Source organism: Haemaphysalis longicornis, unplaced genomic scaffold (genome assembly GCF_048455015.1).
Source record: "Haemaphysalis longicornis isolate Haplotype H1 unplaced genomic scaffold, Haemaphysalis longicornis Haplotype H1 scaffold_4, whole genome shotgun sequence".
Lineage (NCBI taxonomy): Eukaryota > Metazoa > Arthropoda > Arachnida > Ixodida > Ixodidae > Haemaphysalis > Haemaphysalis longicornis.
The window spans coordinates 12690729-12713608 of NW_027526361.1; the positions used below are offsets into that span (position 1 = coordinate 12690729).

At 50.0% G+C, this 22880-nt stretch overlaps 1 protein-coding gene across 3 annotated transcripts in view; it reads right to left on the reverse strand.

The window, feature by feature from the left end:
* LOC144178265 (paired box protein Pax-6-like) overlaps positions 1-15798 on the reverse strand; it is a 174237-nt gene extending 158439 nt beyond the window's left edge. For 2 of the 3 annotated variants that reach the window (XM_077705989.1, XM_077705986.1), the window contains exon 1: positions 15626-15793. The gene's annotated coding sequence lies outside the window, so the exon portion shown is untranslated. Of the gene's footprint in view, positions 1-15625 lie in introns of all 3 variants that reach the window. The other variant, XM_077705990.1, reaches the window with a different exon arrangement.
* Between the last annotated feature and the right edge of the window lie 7082 nt (positions 15799-22880).

Genomic DNA, 22880 nt, shown 5'->3' on the forward strand with positions numbered 1-22880 from the left:
AAGCAATGCAAGCAAGGCATGAAAACGAAACGACTGCACGGGGAAAGAAAGCAGGCGTGCAGCGGCGCTGCCGAAGGGGGCACGATTGTGACGTGCGCAGTCAGTATCGGGACTGCGAGTCAGGAGGCGTGGGAGACGTCGTGCCGCGAAGTCGACGGGCCAACAGCGCCGCCTCGTGTGCAGTCACTGACGCGAACCGGGGGGATATCTAGCGCACGCCCGGTGTTGCCTGGAAGGAAGGCTCGTTTCCAGCCAGCGCTTTTTTAGCAGACCATAGCGAAGAGGGAGTTTACGAGGTAAAAAAAATTGGATGCCACCTATGGTTACTCGTGGGATACGGAGCGTATAATTAATTAATCGCGAAAAGACACTTGCGGAGAGTGATCGGTGGGATATTTTTAAGTGGGCTGTTTGTGCGTGTTTTCGTGTGTGTACGTGTGTGTGTGTGTGTGTGTGTGTGCATGTATGTGTGTATATATGTGTGCATGTGTTTGTGCGACAGCACGCGCCAGTGTAAAGGCAAAACTTCATATACGAAACCAGTCTCTGTAAAACACTCAACGCCTCTGTGCGCATTACGTTCTTCAACACAACCGCCATCATCTTCATCCCGTCATCAACTGGCGCAGAACGTTAGGCATTTTAGTCCGGCTAGCATCTCCAGGCTTCATTAGGGATCGTTCTCTCTCTCTCTCTCTCTCTCTCTCTCTCTCTCTCTCTCTCTCTCTCTCTCTCTCTCTCTCTCTCTCTCTCTCTCTCTCTATATGACCAAGTAATACTCCCGTTACCAAGCTGCAAACCTGTAATTTAGCTTCACGTACCTATAAAGCAAAGCTAATTAGTTAGAAAAGAACTCGTTATCAAATTCCTCAGTAGTTGTGTTGTACACCTGAAACACTAGTACTGTATACCACTTAACTTTTACGTATATATATATATAATAGTGTGGCTGATAAAGACACGTACACACACATCATTTTATTTACTCGTGATTACTCTTCATTTTTAAGAACGGGAAATTCACTTAGTATAGGCGCTATCGGCCAATTTCCAGCCAACCTCGCCATCTGGGCTGGGCCTCGACGCTCGCGCCGTTCCTCCTCAGGGTGATACAAAGACGCGACCATTCGATAGACGCCAGCTCCCACCGACTGTCAGTGTGGTCCCACCCCACGACCCGTCTGATAAACTAGGCAATCAGTTCGGGGACTTGGAGGTGGCGCCGCTACCCTTATGCTGTATTCGGGTGGTCGCTCTGATACTCCGACTCGGAGTACGCCGATGCGCCGCTTCCCCCAATCCGGGCAAGAGTCACCGCTCCCCAACCGAACGCGTACCCGATCTTGGAGTAGCACGCGACCGTGGCGCCGCGGCGCGGCCAAAACGGCAACTGCAAAGCCAGGCCGGCCAAGGTGTCTCAACAAATGGCGGCCTCCGTATCGGACGCGTTAGCTCCAAGCCAAAGTTCCCCGACATCAGCCGAGCGTCTGTTATTCGCAATGATTGAAGGTAAGAATAGGTGTGCACAACCTTGCGAACGTATTCCTGCACTTTGAACACTGGAAGTGGTTCGGCGAACAGTTCGGCGAACTTCGCAGCGTAAACGTGCGAGTCGTCGTCGTCTGCTGCTGTCCTCCTCGGCGTCGATTTCGAGCTGCAGAAGTAGCGAGACGGCTCCCCTACACTCAACAGGCGTCTCCGTTTCGACATGATGCGGAGAATAGCACGAGAAGCAAAATCGTCGAAACACTCCCACAACTAACCGCTGTCGAGGCCTCAGCACAGAAAGGGAGGATTCAGCGAACGCCACCGACTGGGCAGGCGAGCGGGGCGAGCCAGAGGCGAGCCGCGGCGGCCGGGGTCACGTGACCCAATCGCCTCCGGATTTCGGCGGCACTCCAACTTCGGAGTCAGAGCAGTCGGAGGTGCTCGGAGTGGAGTACGACGCTCTGAGACGACCAACCGAACATACGTCGAGCGCTCGATTTCGACCACCCGAACACGGAGTCGCTTTTCGGAGTGCTCTAGAGCGCTCTAAAACGACCACCCGAATACAGCATTAGTTTTGGCGCGGTATTCTCCTGTGCTACTCAAGTCGTTCGGGCCTCGAAACCCCTTCTACGTCCTTGTTTGAAGAGACGGGCTGCTTCGACGGCGACCTTGCGCAATCAGCACTTGCCGGGACGTTCGTTTTCCACATTGGGAGAGCGGGCGAGCTTCAGACCCCGCCGCCACGAAACGCTCGACTCAGCCTTAGAGAGTTTCATGTTAATATTATAAAGGAACTCGGCACCCGTAGCAGCCCAGTTGGTAGAGCATCACACTCAACATTTCGAGGTAGTGGATTCGATTCCCGCCGGCACCCGGCTCAGTTTCTTCGTGCTGATTGAATGAACTCACTAATTATCCATTTAATTCCTGCCTTACTATTCTACCCGGCATCCCTCCCCCTTACACCTTTTTCTCCACCTTCCTCGCCACTCTGTCACTGAGGCCTTACACGGACAACGTCAACGACGACGCCACCACTGAGTTTTCGAAAAATGGCAGTACTATATTAAAGAGAAATTTTTTTATGCCTCATTGATGGCGTTTGGTGTCGCGCCAGAACGCACAGTAGGAAAGCCAGTTTTGCACAGTGTTGTGTTTCACAAAACGATGATGGTGATAAGCGAAGGCGCATCAAGCGCCTCAAGAAAAAAACGCTTCCCATGCTCGGAATAGGAATACGGGTGAAAGCGCATCAACACAAACTGGTGAAAAAAAAAAAAAAAAGCCTGGAAACACAGGCCGGCGCCGCGAGCGCGTCGCAGCACTTTCATGTTTTGTCAGGTCAGGCCTCACGTGAATAAGAGGTTTCGCGCACCATATGATGTATGGGTCCGGCTGCCTCTGGCCATTGTCAGCAGTGGACAGCGCCGTCGCACGCCATCAATAACGCGCGCCGTGCCAATACAATCTCGGCCGCTGTATTGTCTCGGCCGCGCTTATGCAAACGAACCGGCACATGTGAGCTGCGTAGTGCGACCATCGTCCCCCCTACAGGACAAGGATAAGAAGAAAAAGAGAACATCCTGTCGGAGCTGTTGACAATGCACAACAGAGCGTCCTCGTCTTCTTCACGAATTGAGTCATCGGCCGAAAAATATATGGGACCGAATGAGTGAACGCGTGCCTCTGCGACGTCTTAGAAAGCGCCGCCTCGAATATGCCTTCGAACGAGCGGCGTTGCGCATGGGGGTGTGCTTGTCTGATGAGCAACCAATCTCGGCTTGAGTTGTTGTGCTACGACCTTTGGGGTGCACATCGAGTGCACAGGCAGAGCTGCATTCACCAGGAAGGCGCCAATCACTTTGCGGCTGCGACGACACTCTTTTCCCCCAGTCACGTAACTCTTGGATGTACATTTTGCATCAACTATATATCCAATAATAACCACCGTCAGCATTAAAGCGTAGAATGTTAAATTTGCGCCGAACAAGTGTGGCATCCTTTCTGGAGGGCCTTCCTTCTAATATATCTGTGACGCATGTCTTGTCGAATATCTACCAGTCTTTTTTTTTTTGTTTTTTTTTTTTGAACCCACAGCTGCCGGGGGTGCGCAAGAAGTATTTCTGCCTCAACACACACTAGTATGAACACGAACTGCTTGACCTGATGTCCCGGCTGTCAGATGTAGACATTGTTTGGGGAAAAACAAACTTTCGGCATGTTTGAGGCAACGCACAAGTGTATAAAAGAGAGCCGTATTTTTTTTTAATGAAAAAAAGAAACCGGGTTAACTTTTGCGAACGCAAATGTAAACGCGTGTTTTAAAAACGATGTCGACAAGTGGCGAGATGCAAACACAACTATGACAAAAAAAGAGAAGGAAAAGACGCTATTTAGCGCGGCAGGCTCGAACGGCTCCGATAACTACGTCGGGTGGTTTAAACCGCAGAGATTCGACCAACTCATACCGGTGCCCGTTTACTGGAGCAAAATAATTGGCCGCGTGTCTGCTGGCTCCACTGCAAATGTCGTCGAGAGACGATAGTCTTCTGCCACACCTTCCACGTAACTGCAGCGTCCCCAAATAAGCTTATTGAAATCAACTGCTTCGCCTGCCACCCGCCCGAAGAGACAGCGCATCACCATGATAATGGAAGGAGCAGCAACAGCAAGAATCGCGGGGCGCGTGTGCAGATAAGGCACAAACTCGGTCGCGATTTCTTCTTTCTTTGTTTTATTTCATTCTGGCTAGCTCAGAGGCAGCCTGTTTGAGGGCATTGCTTTACGATGCGCGCGGAGGCGCCGTCACGTGGTATTTTTCATATTTCGCGGGTTTTCTTTATCAGTCAGAATAAATGTGTACACAATTAGTTCGTCGCTGAAAATACCGCAGTTAGATGCCCCTCGTGGGTACCTACAAGTGCCTCATTGACACTTTAGTGATTAGGACAGGACTTCTCGAGTTAGATATTTAATTACAATCAATTATTTAAGTTTCATTAACGAAAAAATGCTGCCCGCTTCTCCACAGTACTGCAAACATTATGCACTAGGTCTTCGTGCATTTTTTCTTCTGTGCGCGCCAAAACGCCTTGAGGCAAAGCCAACTTTACCGCGAACGCTCAGCAGGCTGTAACTCTTGTTTTGTCAAAACTTTCGGTAGAAAAATTATCGTATTACCATTGGCAGCTACGGCGGCTCTGTCATTACACCGAGTTCCATTTACTTGTCATAATGAGGTAAATCACAGTGCAGTAGTGAACGCCACAGAATTCCCGTCTGCCGTGACTAGATGGGCTTCCACAACAGGGACACGGGCATCCCCATGTTTGCCCGTTATTCCTTTCAAGTTTCATTAAGCAGTCACAACGCCGTAGTCTCTACCACTACTAAATACTGAAAAATAAGTATACGTGTGCATTCTTTAACCATTTCTGTGAAATATATTTTACATAGCTTCACTGGCCATCTACCTAATCTTTAATTTCCCTCTCCTAATTCTTCTCTACACATCAGCTTTTGTCCTCTGCGCGAATAAAAGATTCTACTCCTACTACACGTTTGGATAAGGAACTTGATTGAAATAAAAAATGTACATGCATCCGCCACTCCTCGTGAGCATGCGCCTTCCCGAACTGTGCTTTGCTCTGCATATGAAATCTCGATAAATTGATTGATTGTGGGGTTTTAACGCGCCGACGCAACGCAGGCGATGAGGCGCGCCGTAGTGGAGGGCTCCGGATTAATTTTGACCACCTGGGAAATCTCGATAAAACCATTTTTTCTATGCTTTGAGACGTATGCTTTCAAGGGACACTGAAGTCAAAAATACAAGTTGCTCTAGGCTGATAGATTAGTTCACCAAGAACCCGAATATACCACTATTATTCGTAGATTTTTTAAAATAAGGTAGATGTTCTGCTCGCATTCCTCGGCGCGCAGCGAGGGCCCACTAACTCTGAACTCCGAGTCAGCCGGTGTCTCTCGGAGGGTTAAACGAGTGTGTTGTGTGTTTGTTCTTGTGCTTGTGTGTGCGCGCTTCTCCTTCTCTCTCCGAGCCGGGGACGGCCGGAAAAAGAATTCGGCCCGTTTCTTCCGCTGTCCTGCAAACCCGGCGAGGTGTTGAGTTACGTTTCGCAGAACCGTGCCGCGCCTGGGTCCAGAGACGCCACGACCACCAGTCTGCCGCTGCCAGCCCTCGAGGCAGCACCACTTTTTTTACGGAGCTAATCAGAGGAAGGAACCTTTCTTTTTTCGGCTTGTAACGTCTTCCTGTTTTTCATTTCTCCTTAATTAAAGTTTGCCTTTTAAGCCTTCCAATGTTTACCCGTCATCTTTAGGGATAGCGGACGCATCGACCCCGTCGAACAGCGTACCGCGAGGCCAGAATAGTAGACAATAGCGAAAACGTGAAGACATGTGCCGCCGCCACTGGCTTTACCGCGAAACTTGCATCTGAAGTGGATAAAAAGCCTGGGGGGCGAAACGTCTTTCCCGGCTGCCGCTGGATGGCGCTATTCGTCCATACCGCTCTCCTGTCGAAGTCATTTTCGCCTGTCGAAGTCATTCAGGCCAAAAAACAAAGAAACTAAAGAGAGGGAAGAGACAAAAGCACGACGTAGCAGTAAAAAAAGTCCTTGATAAGTATCGCTAGGCTTTCGACTTCAAAGCACGTAAGTCGATCTAGTGGCCCGAGGATTATATGGCTTTTAATAACGAGTTTTTGTATTTTTTAACTTATCAACAGCAATCGGCCGTATAAAAATATCGAAAATATCGAATGTATGCCCGGTTAGTAGCCCCTGTTATGAAGCAAACTTGCGTAGACGAGATCAAAGGTACGGAAAATTTGTTTGGTGTAATGAACGTGCCAAATACATATCGCTCGGTTAGTTTAAACCACGGTCCCGGCCGGGTCGAATAAATTACAAGCGAAGCAATTTTGTAAGATAAACCAATATTGCAGTTTGAAACCAAAAAGGCTAAAACTCGGCATATTTTGCCCCTTCATTTATTTCTGTGCCAGGAAGAAATACATACATAAAAATAGAAAAGTACGAAAGTTAAAAACTACTGGCGTTCGACGAGAATCTTGACTGGCTCGTTGATAATGCGAATTAGATCCGCAAACCGACGAATTCCGCCAATACTTCGGGAACGGGGTGGGGGGGAGCAAAAGAGGTCTTGGAAGTGGGAAGACTCCTTGCATTTGAGAAGCGTCCATCGTTTCAGCTATAGCGCGCGTTGAAAGATTGATTCTGAACACCCGTGCCGTGCACGGGCGGGAATGGCGGTCAGCGATCATCATGTCAGCGCGTCATAATGTTTGGCCGGCGTGCGCAATGCGTGCCGCAGCGGCGAACCGGTCGGGCGGTGGTTGAACCGCTCTTAATTGGCAGATAAAGGAGGGACGTTCGCCCCGCCGCTTCCGCGCGTAATAAATGCGCCTCGCCGAGCCCGTATCGGGGAGCATTCGTCATGGCTGCCCATCGAATGAGGGGGGCAAGAGTGACCGATTCGCAATTGGGCGAGAAAGGGGCTCTCCAAGCGCGCCCCGCCGCTGTCGCCGGCGCCGCCGAGACCGGCCGATATCTGTGCAGGGCATCTCTACAGCCCAGTGTGTTCCCGAGGAAACGTCTCGAGCGTGCACCTTCGCAGGTGCTGTCAGCGCATTCATTGGCTTTCAGTCCGGTTCTGCTGATCACCGGTCAAAACAAAGGTGCCGTACTCCAATGCCAGGCAGCCGCGCCTCCCCTCTCCCGACGTCATTTTGTCTCGCAATGGGCTTGTATGACACATCGCACTTTGCCCGGGGACCTACTGCCCATTCTGAGATTTTTTCGCTGCTTTGCCTGGAATCGCTTTGAAAGCGAAGCTTTCGTGTCCTCAATTATGTTGTGCGCGAATACGCCTTGCAGGAAAGCAAATTTCTGAGACGACGATGATGATGAATGACCGTGGGTGAAGTGAAAGAAAAAAAGAAACGCTTCCCGCGGCCGGAATCGAACCTGGGTCCCTGACGTTATGAAGCTTGCGCTTATCCGACTGCTCCATTTTGACATCGTGGAAGCGAACACCAAGCAGCAGGTACCGATTCACGCCGTACACCCCAAACCCAAACGTTACGCACATAGAGAGCGCACACCCGAGAGTTGCTGCGGGTATTCTGGAAAAGTGGTGCGTACCTCCAGAGTAACACATACTCGCAGTGTGGGATTGAACGTAGCCGGGAGTGAACAGTCTGCGGTGCAGCTGTGAAGTCTCCAGCACTGCGCACGCCGCCCCGCAGTCACGTCAACATACACATATTTTTTGCAGGCGTTAGAAAATTGACTTGCGATATTAGTTTTGATTACAAAAAAAAATGTTTATTTTTCGACGTCCTTAACTTTAGCATATCTATCAGCTGTTCGCATGCACTCCTCGTGAAATACCAGCTAGCGTCACTGTAATCTTTAGCACTAAAGCGTGCAAATACAATTTCGTTTATTCAGAGTTTCACGTCCGTCTCTCGGCAATCGCGGACGTAAAACAGCGTGGCGGATTCCCAAAGTCGAGGATATGGCTTCTGGCTTCAAAAAACTTCACATTACTTTTTTCTTGGGAAAATAAAACCGTTCGTGTCGTGTGGACAAGAATTTTCCGGGCGCCTAAAGGCATGACCATAAGCGTCTCGTTATCCTGTAAGTGCAAGACAGCCTTCTGTTGCAAGTGATTCTTCGGCGCCTCGTGCACATTTGCATTTTTCGTGTGGCTCTAGCGCAGACAGACAAGCAAGGTTCACCTGGCTCTTGCAGAGACGCAAGGTGGGCACGCGTATTGCACACCGAACGGAGCCATTGTGACCTTTATTGTACACAGGCTGGCTGAACTAACAAAAATCCAGTCCCGAGTTGCTTGCTGGCGTCTACCGACGCAGGATGCGAGCAGTCAACCGTCTGGTAGCTCCGCCGCCACGTTAATGACTAACTCTCAGACAAAATGATCATAGAGGTTTCTGTAAGGTAGGGTCTCACGCCGTTTACCATTGCAGTAACAAAAAGTTAAAAATTGCAGACGCGGGCCAAATGGGAATAGCCTGGCGAATGCGCAAGCCGCTCTGCTATACACCAAGACCTTTTTAAGTCGGCTTTACTACTATGCACAACTGCATTGCTGGGAAGACAGTTTTTTCAGGAGCCACCTTAGAAGCTTGACAAGATGCAGCCTTCATTATTAGATACCTCCATAAGGACATGCGTATCATTCTATACAAAGCTGTACACCAACCTTTTTTAAAGTCGGCTTCGCTATTATACACAAATGCATTGCTTTGAAGACCTTTTTTTTTTCTTTTTTTTTTTTTTTGCAGGGAGGAACAGTATAAGCGGCCTTGTACAAAAACTTGTGGACCGAGGGCATTTTAAAGACGATAGTCTTTTCTGGGCTACTTAAACGCAGAAATTTTGGTCTGTCTGTCTGTGACTCGATTCAGCCACCCGGCCAAAGTGAAACAGAAGCTGCGCAATAGTCTTATACACCCGCAGCCAAATCTAGACGTCTAATTCCGGTGGCAATGTTCATACTTGCCAGCAATGGTGAACAAGAACCGGGCGTTACGAAAATATAAGGCAGAAAATCAATACATAAGTGATATTTGCAGTGTTCCTTTATTAAAAATTAATGTATGCTCGGTTTTTGCGATAGCAAATGAAATACTACATCAACTGCAGAAAACCGTCGCCTGCTACTGCCCGCGCTACTATAGCTCCTGGCGGCATTTAAGAAATCAAACGGAAACAGTAACGAAAGGTTCCACTACACGTTCCACTTGGAACGCTCGCGCAGTAGGGCGTCGTCGTTCTACAAATGTTGTAGTAAGGTTCCTCGACTCACGCGCCTCTCCGCTGTACCGCAGCGCTGGCATCGAGGCCCGCTATTTGGAGCAGTACAACGCGGTAAATTTAAATTGACTTGAGCAAACCTCTAGCGTGTTATGTTTGGAGGAAAGAGACTGGAGAGGAACAGCATGTGAGATGAGCGGGAAAGAGAAGGAAGGCATCTACTTGGCAGGGGCGCCAGTCGACTATCGCCTTTCGTCGACATTTGCAACGAAGCGAGTAGATACGCGGCCAGTTTTTTATTAAGATTTTCGTGTGCGATGAAAGTGTGACACAGGAAGCGTTACAAAGGTACAGACAGGTTTAAATGGTTTCGCATTTAATTTGTAGCGAAAATGCTGCTGTCACTATAGCGGTCTAAGTTTTTATGTCCGTGGTCAGAAAACTTTGCACGTGCGGGTGGCGTAGCACTTTCCTAGGTGATCGACGCCCTTTCTTATGCATAGCCGACCAGGCCGTCTGCCGCGCATATGTCCAGCGAATATTCGACCGCATTAGCGGAGAGCGCGCGACTCGGCGATGCAGAAGCGTGATGCGTGTGTAAACACAAGCCGCGTTCGTGGCCGGTATAGACCGAGCTCCAGGCCCTTTCTGCGCTATATATTGATGCATTCACGATGTGAGAAACGAAACACTGTGTATACGTGCTACCAGTTTATACTGGCGGCAGAAAATTCTGCATCTGTGAAAAGGAGCAACCTTTGCGGGTCGTGACACGAGTGCCGTAGCGTGAACTTTTACGTGTGCGTCTCTCTCTGTAATATTTTTTTGGAAAAAGCCCGCTTCATGTCGTCACCTTCGGATATACCTTATCCGGCAGCACGCAGGGCTCATGGCACTGTTTCAGCTCAGTAGCATACGCATTCCTATAGCTGTTCTGTTCGCGCTAACATAACATATATTTTGTAAGTTAAAGCGGAAATGTCTCGTTTTTTAGAACGAGTACGACTTAGGTATAACGGGAGTCGTCACAGATATCGCGGAACAAACCTGCGACGTGGTGGAGAACCCCGTCACAGAAAGCGACGCTCCTCACCTTGAGATTTCTCATTATTGCGTGAGCAATAGTTGGGCCCCTCCTCAAAAGATATTTTCGCGTTGATCCACGGCGCTCTGAAACAGAATAAGCAACAGAAAGCACATAACGGTGCAGTGGAGAGAGTGCGTGGAGAGAACTGCCTTCGAGAGCGGACATAGTCAGAGAGACGTCAGTTGAAGCGTGGCTCGGCACCTGCCTCTGCCGACGCGCCTGTAAGGTCGCGCGGCATCTCGACGGGTCCCGTGACTCCCGCCACAGCTTGTATGCGTTGTTGAATCGAGTGTCCAGTGCAGGGAGGTAAAAAAGGAAGCGATGGGAATGACGGTGAAAAAATACCGACAGTGGTGGACAGCAGGAGAAGCGACAGGTGGTGGCCCGTGCCGCTGCAAAAGCTAGACAAGGTGGCCACTCAGATGGTTTGAGCGCACAGCACGGTTGGCGCGCTCTGCGAGAGACGTGCTAAGGAACGTAGCCCTGTGGACTTCTGAGGCTGTGGTATACGAGGCGTGTGCGCATGATGGCGAGATTCGGCAACTAATCTTCAACTAATTTTAACAGCGAAGCTGTTTATAGCAATTCGTTGATTCCGGCGTTTCAAAAAACTCAGTATAAAGAGAATCACCGGCATGATTCGAACTTATGTCTGGTACATCAACGGAGTCAGTCATCCTACCCACCGGGTACGACCGTGAGTTAGTAACCGCGAATCAAACGGCTTACTCACTCGGCTGTGACTGTGGTGGGGAGGGGAATCACGCCACCTCCTCGACAACGAGCACGTGATAGGCAAACGTTGCACCTGCGGGCGCCTAGTTTAAGTGCGCGTTCCGTCCGTTCGTTATGCTTCTTCTTCGCCTTTACAACAACAAAGCTGTAGTAAAGGTCGTTGCGGCAGCAAAAAAGAAGCAAATCGGCTGCAATCGTGCACGATTGCAGCCGATTTGCTTTGCTTAAGTCCGTGCACTTAAACCATCGTGGTGGTCATGAAGGTTGCGTACAGCTTCGCTACCTTGAAGTCTTACGCGTTAGTGTGGGCTTCCTAATTTTTTTTTTTGTCAAACCAGGCGGCACCACATGCAGCTGCATTTGAGGATTGCCGTCCACGCGAACTCTCTGTATACGTGCACGATGCGAGCCCACCATTACGAGTGCGCTCGACTTTCACATTCGCCTGCTGGGCACACGGAAATTAGAAGAGCCCATAAGGTTTGTACATGTTTCGTATACACTCCGAGGCAACGCTGCCACGAAGAAGAGGTGATTACGGCATAAAAATGGTAACCAATCATTATGCCGATGAAAACTCCAAGCGGTGAAGTTGAGTGACAGCACTGTGCAGCCGGCACGGGGCACAGTTGACTCGACGCGCAGATATATGCAGAGAAGACGTCGAACGGTGATGGAAGCCGTTGAAAATGGCGACGCGCCAGTGTGAAACCAACATGGGGAAGATATGCTCGAACCGCTTTAGAACAGTGATGACTTCACATGGATGAAGGCGAGAAGCGAAAACGCCCGTGTGTCGAGCTTTCGGCGCACGTTGAAGATCTCCAGGGGGTGAAAGTTAACCCGGGGCCCTCCATGCACTACGCCGCGCCCCATACTCCAGGTGTAGCTTCGGTGAGTTAAACCTCAAAAACTTGAATCAGGAGAAAAAAATTAAATGTTTAAAAAGGAGGCGAGCCGCGGAAACGGGAAATGGCCCTGGAGAGCATGCGTGGTGCATGGGTATGCTAACCTAAAGGAGGGGGAAAAGTAGAAAAAGGTATACAAAAAGCAATTGGAAGCCGCATGCCATCATCTGAGTCGATACGCAAGCCCGGTGCTATGCAGAAAAGCCAGGACACGGTTCAATGTGCAAATCTTCGGTTTCAAACAGAAAGAAGACGAAAAGCCGGAGAAAAATCAAGATTACCTCCCCCAAGCGTCCCAGAAAGAAGCACTTCGAAGCATACAGTGCTTGCCCAGAGCCCCTCTGCGTTTGGCCATGCGCCAGGTATCTGCCGCATTGTATATTCCTCCACCCCTTCTAAGGTGTCGCTCTGTTATCAGTTAAGGAAACCCCATGAAGGACTTGTGAAATATCACGGAGCTTGCAGGCACAACGACCACCCAAGTAACCGGCACGTTCAGCGCAAATGGGATCAGCGGCGAGGGTATACACGCGGTGAGGCGGGTTTCGCGCAACCGACTGCGAGTGGCGACAGCACGTGGAGGTCGGCTGTCTCAAATTAGAGCGAATGCGGTGGCAGTGGGGGATTTCCTATGACCACCATCCGAGTGGAGCCACCTCACAAGGTAATCAGCAATGGTGTGGTGTTAATAGGTGAAACCTTTTGTACCCATAAAGTGGTTGTATACGTCACTGCATGTAGGTTACTTATCGAGGCTATGGTAAACCGAATGAGTGCCACGACAGAGCTTCATCAACGCAAAGAACCCTTTCTATTCTGGAAACGACCACATCTCTGCTGTCAAACGAAAAATAGGTAAGTCTGCAGAAGATAACGAACATATCTACTCAGTCTATACAATAGAATCACGGGGAAAATGGTGCGCAATTATTTTATGGTGCAGCAGAGCTGACCATTTTTTCCCGGTTAGCAGTCACATGTCATTAGCCAACCCCCGGACTGGTACGTGTGGTGTACTCGGCGAATGGATGGCGGGTAAACGCTCGAGGCCAAGTGAATCGACATTTCACCTAGAGATAAGGTTTTAGTGAAATTTTGAGGGGCATGAAAAAAAAAAACATTTTTTCTTGTTTTTTCTTCAAAAAATATGAAAAATTGAAAGACGATTCCGCAGAGATATATAAAAAAAATGTAATGCTTCTCAAGGCGAAAGCTTTAGATGTCTCGTCAAACGCGAAAAGTTATCGTGTTGCTGGCAACTATAAGAACGGCCACTGATGGGTTTGATGCAAATTTGGGTTCGAATGGGATTTGAACCGGGGTCACCAAGAGCCGCGGCCAGGTGTGGTAACTACAGCCCTAATCCTATACCGTGGCCGGGAGGAGCAAGAGTTATCCGGATGCGTGGAGCATGACGGCACCGCAAACACGATGCAGCAGCGAAGTCGACTTCCACAACAGCGGGCTTTCGCCATCAAATCGCATATGAGACTGACGTGCCCGACAAATTTTTCCTTTAAAACATGCAGCATTACAAAAGTCCCAGCAGAGCGTCCGCTCTCAAAATTTGCGCACGATTTCACGTCGTGGCAGTGATTTCAGAAAGCGTTCCCCTCACAGCAGATTGGTCGCATCACAGCGAATGTTCGCGGAGAAGATCTTTTTTTAAATTGTTATCCGGGTTGAAAAAGACAAAAAAAAAACGAGAAAAACCTGCGCTTTTTTTTTTTTTTCCAACCTCTCACATCTCTAATTCCACCCCTGCAAGCCAGAATCTATTAGAATTCCCGTGGATGCTGACAAAAAAAAAATAATACTTTACGGCCCCTAAGTTAACACATTAGGTGTGTGCGGAGTGGGTGAATCGGCCGTGAAAGCAACAATCAACGTTCTGAACTTCTATTTGAAGATGTCCTTGACATTGACAAGAAGCACTGAGTAGCTATATTGGGGTTTAAAATGATCTGACTTTTTTTTCTGACGAACGACCATGTCACGAAATATCCCGACATAAATGTCGCTAACAGGGGAGGTGAGGACGCTCAACGCTGGCATCCACAGCGCGATTTTGTCATCGTCCCTAGCCTATGTTGCCAACTCTGCTGTGCTCCCAACTCCAAGTGGCCACGCGTTAACCCGTTGACACTGAACAGCGAGGCCCCGACGACTTCGGCCGAACTCTGCAGCCGCATGGCGGAAGGCATGCAGCGGCCGCACAACCTCCGCGCCCTCTCACCTCCCGCGTCCAGAACAAAGGAGTGGGAGGGGCCCAATTAGAGGGCGGCTCCGCCCACGCGGAAAGCTCGCACCCCGATTGGCCGAGACGTCTCTCCCGCGGCGACGCTGGGAGAGGGCAGCGCAAGATTGCCTGCAAGAGTGCGCGTGGGAGTAGGCCTGCGCGGCTCTTGAGACGTCGGAGAGAGCCTAATTCGCTGCTGGCCGCCCACGGGCTAATAAACGGCCGACGTCACCGCAATTTGTCCAGGACAGCTCAATTCACCGTGTCTCGCCCTTCCTTGTTTGATCAAGGTGCACCATTCATTACTTCCTCGAAATTGAAACACTTACAGAAATAAGGCAACGGCAGCGGCCAGTTGCACACGCGCGCTTCGTAACGTGCCTAAGAGTGAAACTGACGAAGATAACGAAAATCGGAAGTTGCGTTGAGACCAACCATGCCTGCTGTCTCAACCTTTCGAAGGCAGCCACAGAACACGTTAGATTGCTTTCCCTTCGATATTCGAAGGAACTAGAGTCGTGAGAGCTCTTTCATCTGCACTGTAGAGAGGAGTACATTGTGTATTTCGATGCGCCCTAAATGCGGTTCGCATTGACATCCGTCCGTTGACATCTCTCCGACAACGTTCGATCGCACACGGACAGTGGTTGCCAGAAAGCGGCTATGTGATATACTAGTCAAGCCAGAAGTGATGCGAACGAAATATGGTGGCAGGAATAAGCTAGGAATTAGGGGATTTCTCCTAAAATCTGGTCGATTAAGCTAATAATGTCGGCCCACAAAAGCCAAAAAGAGTCATTTGTAGAAAGGCGTCCTCGCGATACACAACACCACCACGCCGCGCAGGTATTCTCCGTCGCTCGTTCAATACGCGGCCAGTCCTCACCTGGCGCCCAAACTTGATAATCCTCGACTTCGCTTATCAGGGGGCTCAGTAAGCTTGAACAATTTGGGTCGCTCACTGAGACCCGTACAAAATAATCCCGGCACGTAGTACGTTATCACGATCGGTGCGCTCAGAACCGAATTTGCCAAGTTGTCAACGCATCCTTGTGTCAAAGGCGAGGGCACGTCAGGGTTCTTCCTACCGCAAGGGTTCCGTGGGTGCTGTCATGAACGGGTCGTTCACTCCGCGACAGAAATGCATTTGACACACGAGTCAAACAAACGCACGAGGTTAAAAAAAGAAGGGAAAGTACAGTATCTGGAAACGAGAAACATGTCGATGTCAACAAAAACAAGAAAAAAAAAAGAGCGGCGTCGCACAGTAGCAGCTGAGTGAGGACAGCGCATGACAGGCAGCGGGGGAGGCAGCGGGAGAGGGTGAAAGCCGTTGACTCACCCGCACAGCAGAGTGACGCGCGGTGTGACGCAGATCGGATGCTGCGGCGGCACAAGGACTTGGCGGGCTTGCGGTGCTGCGGCGTCGGCGTGCGCGCGCTCGCGTCTGGTCAAAAAGGCGAGCACGAGGGCGACTGGCCGCGCCAAAGGTGCGCAGCGCGGGAGCGCGCCTGACCAGGCTTGCGCGAGTCTCGCCCATTGGCCCCCTATGCGCCAATGCGCGCGCGCGGAGCGCCGCTCCGAGGGGGCGGGGCCGGGGGAGGAGCTCGGCCACGAAGCGCGCGCCTCTGCACCCCGCCTCCTCTCCCCGCCAGCCCTTTCTACTGTCCCCGGCGAGGTTGCACGCGATTGCGCCGATGCTGTGCCAGTTGACACTGCGCGCGTCGCGAACGCATTCTTCCTCGCCCGCGTTGTGCGTCGAAGACTGGAGAAGGAACTCGCGACCGAGGGTGCCGACAGGATCAGATTTGCCGCTGTGTCAGCTCTCTGCATTCTCCGAACGCGAATCTCTCTCTGGTCGCCAAACTTGTCGGTTTCGCGTTGCATATCGATCGGTGGGTGTCGGAAACAGACGCGCGCGACTCGGGCATGCGGTTGGCCATTTACTAGGCATGTTGTATTGAAGGCACTCGTTTCTGGCGCTCTACTACAGAACTGGATGTTCAAGCGACGTGGAAACGGTGATTCCTTTGGTGGTTTATAAATAATTGTGGCCGTTTCCTATGCTGTGAATGGACCACGTATTCGGCGGTGATGCCATAAATGTGTCTGGTGGTTGCATACTCGCCACATTCCAATATGGCTCACGAATAAAATTAAAGCAATCGGCTGCACTGTGACCAATACGCAAATAAATGGCAACTGATAACGTATCGTCTGCAATGCGCTCCCATGCTGTCCAGTAATTTAACAGGCCGCGTCGCATGGAATCTGATTTTAAAAGCGATCCGGGCCGCTACGTCTCACCGCAAGCCCGGGTACGTGATTCTTTCAAGACGAGTGAACGTGTGGTCATCCACACGAGAGCGTGCGATCCGGCCGCTGTCGACCCGCAGACGAAGACAAGCGGAACAGCTGGATCGCGAGGCTGATTGAAGCTCTTCAAAAGCCGTTCACCGTGGTCCGCTTGCAGGTGGCAGGGGGGCCAAGAAGCGCGCCAATTCTCCCAGGGCCGCGAAAACAGCGCAGACGAGGAAGGGCGATCAAGACGCCTCCTCGGATTGCCCCCACTCTCGGAGGGCGCTGCGTGGGTTCGCGATGGATGAGCCCATCGATCAGGCCGCCGACTCCCCGTAGCTCGCATGCCCGTTCCTCGGCCGCCTGCAGATACGGCTTCCCCGCGCTTCCGCCATCAGCGCGCCGGCGTCCGACACCGCTTTGCGCGCGGGAGTTATGCCTGCCTCTTCTTTCGGCATCGAGCGACGGATTCGCCAGCCGTGATGATGCACGCATGTCGCACTCCCGCCGAGCTAGCGAGCCGGCCGGGTAATTGGAAATCCCAAATGGCTCCTGTCAACCAGCCCCGGCCGCATGCACGGTCGCGAGGGCGCGCGCAGCTTCGATCGCGCACCTTGGTAAACACGCGAATTACCACTCGCGAGTATCGTGTAGGGCAAATAGAGTTGCCTCTTATAGCGCCTCACAAAAGTAAGGAAACGGTTGCCTGAGTACGTGCGCATCGCTGGCAATTTACAGGGCCGTAAGGCAATGCGTCGACGGTTGCTCAGTTTTGTGACAGGGTTGCCATGCCATGAGGAGAGGCTTGCAGCGAATCGGTTGTATTCTGTCCGTTCTGTGGATAGTTATCTGCTACCGGGGCGAGGGTATTTACGTTGCTGCGCACCGCCTCAGATCGCGGCTGGGCTCGTCTTTGAACTTCTTTGCATGGCTGAGGTGGATTGCAAAAGGATCGGCATTAGGGCACGTTGTTGCTGGTTAGGCATCTTGAACGGCAGCGTAGTAGACACGACACGAGGGGAAAAAGACGACAGTATATATAAAATTCCTTTCGATTGTGGATACGTTTATATATCAGCCAAACCGGTCGGTGTAGAAGAATATTAGAACAAAAAAGCTCCCTCAAACACAAGAAATATTCACGTGTCACTCGTCATTGTTCTGAACTTGGGTGCTTTCCGCTTTTTCATGATACCACAATCCTTTCGATTTACGGCAATCAAGTCAAGTAATCGAGGTATTTCATATTAGAAAAAGAGGCGATTTGTGCGTAAGCGATCCATCGATAACGCTGCATGAAATATAATGTGTTTTATGAATCAGTGTAGATTCATGCAGTTTGGTTTGTGTGTGGCGATGTGGGGGCACGTATACGTTAGGCCGTAGTACTTATGTTTGTGTTGCGGTTTCAAAAATATTTTGTTGCGAGTACAGCGTTGTCCTGTCGTCTTCTTTCCCTCGTGTCTTTTCTGCTATATACGCGGCCGTGCGAAATGCTTGAAGTGTATTGGGGGAATGGGTTTCGGGAAGACGAGCGTCGTGTTTTTTTTTTTTTTTTTTTTTTACACACAATGAAACCTTGTCACGATGAACAGTCACCAACATGACCGTTTCTTGATAAACTGAGCTGTAGATCGACGAGTGCGTTCTCACTTCTCCCCGTCGTTATATATATCCGAGGCGTGCGTGTTTGGCCCGTCTCGTCGAAGTTGCGGAACTGGCGAGTAGCCCGAAGAACTGTTTCCGCCGTTCCGGCGAAAAGAGCCAAAATTCTAAACTTGCCCAAGGACGCGGGCTCAATTCCCGGCAACGGCGGCCGCTTTTCTGATGGAGGCGAAAAGCGAGAACGCCCGTGTGTTCGAGATTTCGGCGCACCTTAAATATGCCCAGGTGGTCAAAATTAATTACGGCGAGTCTCATCGCCTGTGTAGCGTCGGCGCGTTAAACCCCCACAATCAATCAATCAATCAATCAATCAATCAATCAATCAATCAATCAATCAACCAATCAATCAATCAAAGTCCAAACTTAAACTGTTTATTTATGGCAAGTAAAAAAAAACGACATTGCAGCAGCACACTGGCGTGCTGAAACCTGACAACTCAATCTGGCGGAGTAACGTCCTCCGGCCGAACACAAATAATGCACTGGTGGCTTGTGAAGAAGCTGGCCTCTTTATAGCATTCCCTACAACGTCAATACAGGCGACGAACACGTTTCAACACGAAGAGAAGAGTCAAGCACAGCCAATCAAAGTCAGTTAGCTGGGTCAGACGGACGATGAGTAATACCATGCGAACAGCCACGTATCCCGAGCATGCGTTGGAGGCAGTGTTGTACGGAACGGCGTTACAAGGAACGGCGTTACAAGGAACGGCGTTCCTGGAACTAGTTCCTTTTTGGAGGAACGGAGGAACGCCACCGTTCCATTCAGGGTCGGTGGAACTGTAACGGTAACTCGTTACGTTTTTGAAGGAACGGCAGGAACGGCGTTCCTGCCGTTACATCGCTAGGATTTGGCTGTTTTAGATGCCAATGATCGAGTACAAAAATCCAGAAGTCGCTACAGCGTTTCTCTTCCTATAAGCTGGTCATTTTGCACGCCATTCAGCCGCAAGTGCTTCCTCGAAGGTCAAAGGCAGAGGAATAGCCCCGCAGCAGGCCACAGCTTGTGCTTTCATGCTGGTTGAACTTACCCGGCGTTCGACAGTTGAATAGCGTAGCCGCGAGAATGCTTTTCACCTTTCATCGTTTGCCTGGGGAGGCCAGGACGCGCATCTGGCCGATAGAATTGGTCCCTGGCGGGGAAAGATTGTCTAATACGGGATCCGGAGATTTCGGTGTCGGACATTTAGGTGCAGGAGGTTTCGGTGCGTACATTTCTGTGCACGGACATTTTGGTGCACGACGTCTTGGCCCAGACACTTTGAGTCATGGGATGTCCTAGGTATTCTTTGAACATTTTAGCTTTAATATTGTAATTTCGTGACCAATTGATATGGTTTTACGTTCAAGACTTGTGCTTGCGCCGCCGTGTTGGAAAACGAACGCTAAACCCTGGCGGAGCATTGGCACGTAAAACCCAATTTCTGTAGTAGATGGTAAAAATTAAAGTTGTTAATTTGCATCCGTTCAATATTTTTTTTAACATTCATGTAAACAATCCTACTACTTTAAGTGTTACCAAAGCGCTTTGCTTTCCCTTCACCCAACGGGCAGGCTTTTAGCCCATATCCCCCTTCTCCCCCAGCAAAACATCCGCGAAAAACAACAACAGAAAAACGAGGTAGAGTAAGCGCGTGTGCATTTCGTTTTAATTATTTTCTCAATCAATCCCGTATTCGTTGCATTCAGTGTCGATCCTACTTAAAACTAACCAACCAACGATTGCACTTACGGTGGCGTTACTTAGGGAAGGGGAAGGCTGATTCCCGCCGGCTCCAGCCCCCTTGGTAGAGAGATGGGGGTGTCACTTGTGGTTCACCATTGCGTGAACTGGATTTTGAAAACTTGAAGACGACTGTTGCCGCTTTCGTCACACAAGCCTATTCAATTTTTTGCTCCTTATAATGGGAGAAAGCAATGTATGCCTGGGGTGTCCATGATGTGCGCGACTTGAAGAGTTAATGGAGACTGTAGGCGAAGAAAGAGCGATTCTTGGAATGGGGGCGCCATCGGTATGATGGCGACGCGCGGATGGGCGGAGCCAGCAAACGATAGTGGCCGTTGTGTTCTCAGCGGCTTTTTGAGTGGCTTTTTGTTGCATATTATAGAGGTTTCGTGAGTTCTGGTGAATGTAAAGCTTTTTCCTGTATCACTGCGGTGATGCTTCGGATACCGGGAACTCCGACACGCCTAATATATATATAGGATTTTCTGGGGAAACCGAAAATAATATGACTGAAAAAGAAATCTGGTCGAGATTCGAGCGTGCAGGCGGGGAGAGGGGGGGGAGGGGGGCGCTAGGACAAAGAAATAAGATGTGCTGAATGTAGGCATGTCAACATAAAACGAAGGTTGGTTTTCCAGAACAGGGTGGGTGCAATTTGTATGCACAACCCATACGCGCTTAATCAACATTTAGGACATTAGAAGCTGCGGCTGTTTTCAAAAAGGCCCGTTCTTCCTACACGACAATATCCTAGATCAGTGTTCGAAATTAATTTTAGTAAGGCAGCCAGTAGCGGTCCCAGAGATCGGTTTGGGGGAGGGGGGGGGGGCGATTTTTTTTTTTTTTTTTTTGGGGGGGGGGGGGGGGCGAGGCGAATAAAGAATCGCTCCCCTCCTTGCGCCAATTCTGCGGAGGTGGTGATAACCATAAAGGCGTGTGCGCGTATGCGGTGCAACCCACTGGGATTTAATTTCACGCAAGTGGAATGCTCAAAAAAACTAAAAATAAGAAACTGAGGACCTCTTTGGGGGGGGGGGGGGGGGCGACCGCCCCCTTCGCCCCCCCCCCCCCCCCCCCCTTGGGAAAGCCACTGAAGGCAGCCCAGCCTAGGTAATACCTTTCATAAGGTTTTCTGAACTCTGGGGGGCTAGCTAATGTTTCTTACGTTTTGGATATTGAGAGCGTGCATGTAATTTATGTAATCTGAGGTTGTGTAATTAAAAAAAATACAAAAAGGCATCGGACCATCGTAAACACCGGTTAATTGTCTTAGCTAAAAAAGAGCGAATATAAATTAACAACCTGCCGTAAATGAAAACAGAAACGTGTGCTAAAGAATTCAATCGGCTGCGTAACAGGCGTCCCCAGGAATAGGTATTAAACGAAACTATATAAATGTAGAATTTCTAAAAAAAAATCAAAAAATAAATTCGCTGCTCCAGATTGTTGTCCATAACCAACGTTAAGAGGAAATAAAAATATAACGGCTGTCGCAAACAGGCAAGCACCGGATAATTTGGTCGCCGAAAAGTTTGCGCACCGAAATATCCGTACACCGAAACGCCCGTACACCGATGTGTCCGTACACCAAAATTTCCGCACCGAAACATCCTGCACCGAAAGGTCCTAGAGCCGTCTGGAGTTTTTCCTCCGGTGCTCCCTGAAAAAATTCGTCTTGGAGATTTTCTTTTGATTATTTTTATCTCCAGATAACCTGCTGCCTGCGGTGTTAATATTCGTATAATATACGTAGTTCAATGTGAGTTTTAAATTTCTCACTTAATTTAGCCCCAGGATTATCCGACACTGTATTGTAATTTAAAAACCTAATTGTAACGTTAATGTAACGACACGTTCCAATTTTCGAAGTGGAACTGGAACGCGTTCCTTTCGCAATAAAGGAACTTGTAACGGGAACTCGTTTGAAAATTGGGAAGGAACGAGGAACGAGCTTTCGTTCCTATTTTAAAGGAACGTGTACAACACTGGTTGGAGGGTCCTTCGGCTGTGCAGCAGATTTCAGAAAGGACGCGGGAATATCGCTGGCGAGACATCACCCCCTCCTGATGTCGCAAGCCGCGCCGTGCGCAACCGCAACGCGCGAACTCGGAACTGGCTGCACACAATTGAGTGCGTCGCAGCTGATTCGTAACACTGTCCACTCACCCGCCACTCCTCCTCGCACGGCGAGCGTCCTGTATTCCACGAGTGCCTGTCATCCTCCCCGAAGGGGACTCGCCAAAGCAAGCAGGGGTTCCACAACTCTCTCTTCGAAAACCATCATCAAAGGGTAGGGGTTGTAGAAAAGCATAGCACCACACATACGCTCTAACATGTATTGCGTGAAATGTTATTCGTGAGAAATTTTGTCCTGTTGACCTGCTTGTATGTGCGCGTACATGTTTCCTCCTCGCTCCTCTCAGAGGCCATGTGACGCTGGGGGAACATTGACAAGGAATAAATAAAAAAAGTCTGAACCCTTTCACCCTGTGAAGAGGGAAATTCAGCGAAGTTGGCGCCCTGGTGGGATTGCTACTTTGAGTATTAGCTACATTGGGGATTGCTATTTTGAATTATAAGGACAGCGGTGCGACCTCTACGTCACAGACTAATGACACACACAACTGATGGGTACAGACAATGACGTTTTATTATAGCGGCGCTACGCCAACCACGGCGCAGGCTCTAGTGCACCGCACAGGAGGCCGCCGAAGAGCGCGAGGAATTGCGCAATGTCAGGGGGAGTGGGGAGACGCCGTGCGTGTCAAGTAGTATACACCTTTTAATTTCAGATAAGCAGAGCCCAGCCACCTCCTTTCTGGGCTGTTGGGAGCATGCGCCGACGATTTCCAAAGTCACTCTTTCCAAAGTCACGATTTCCAAAGTCACTCTTAGCATCCAAAGTCTC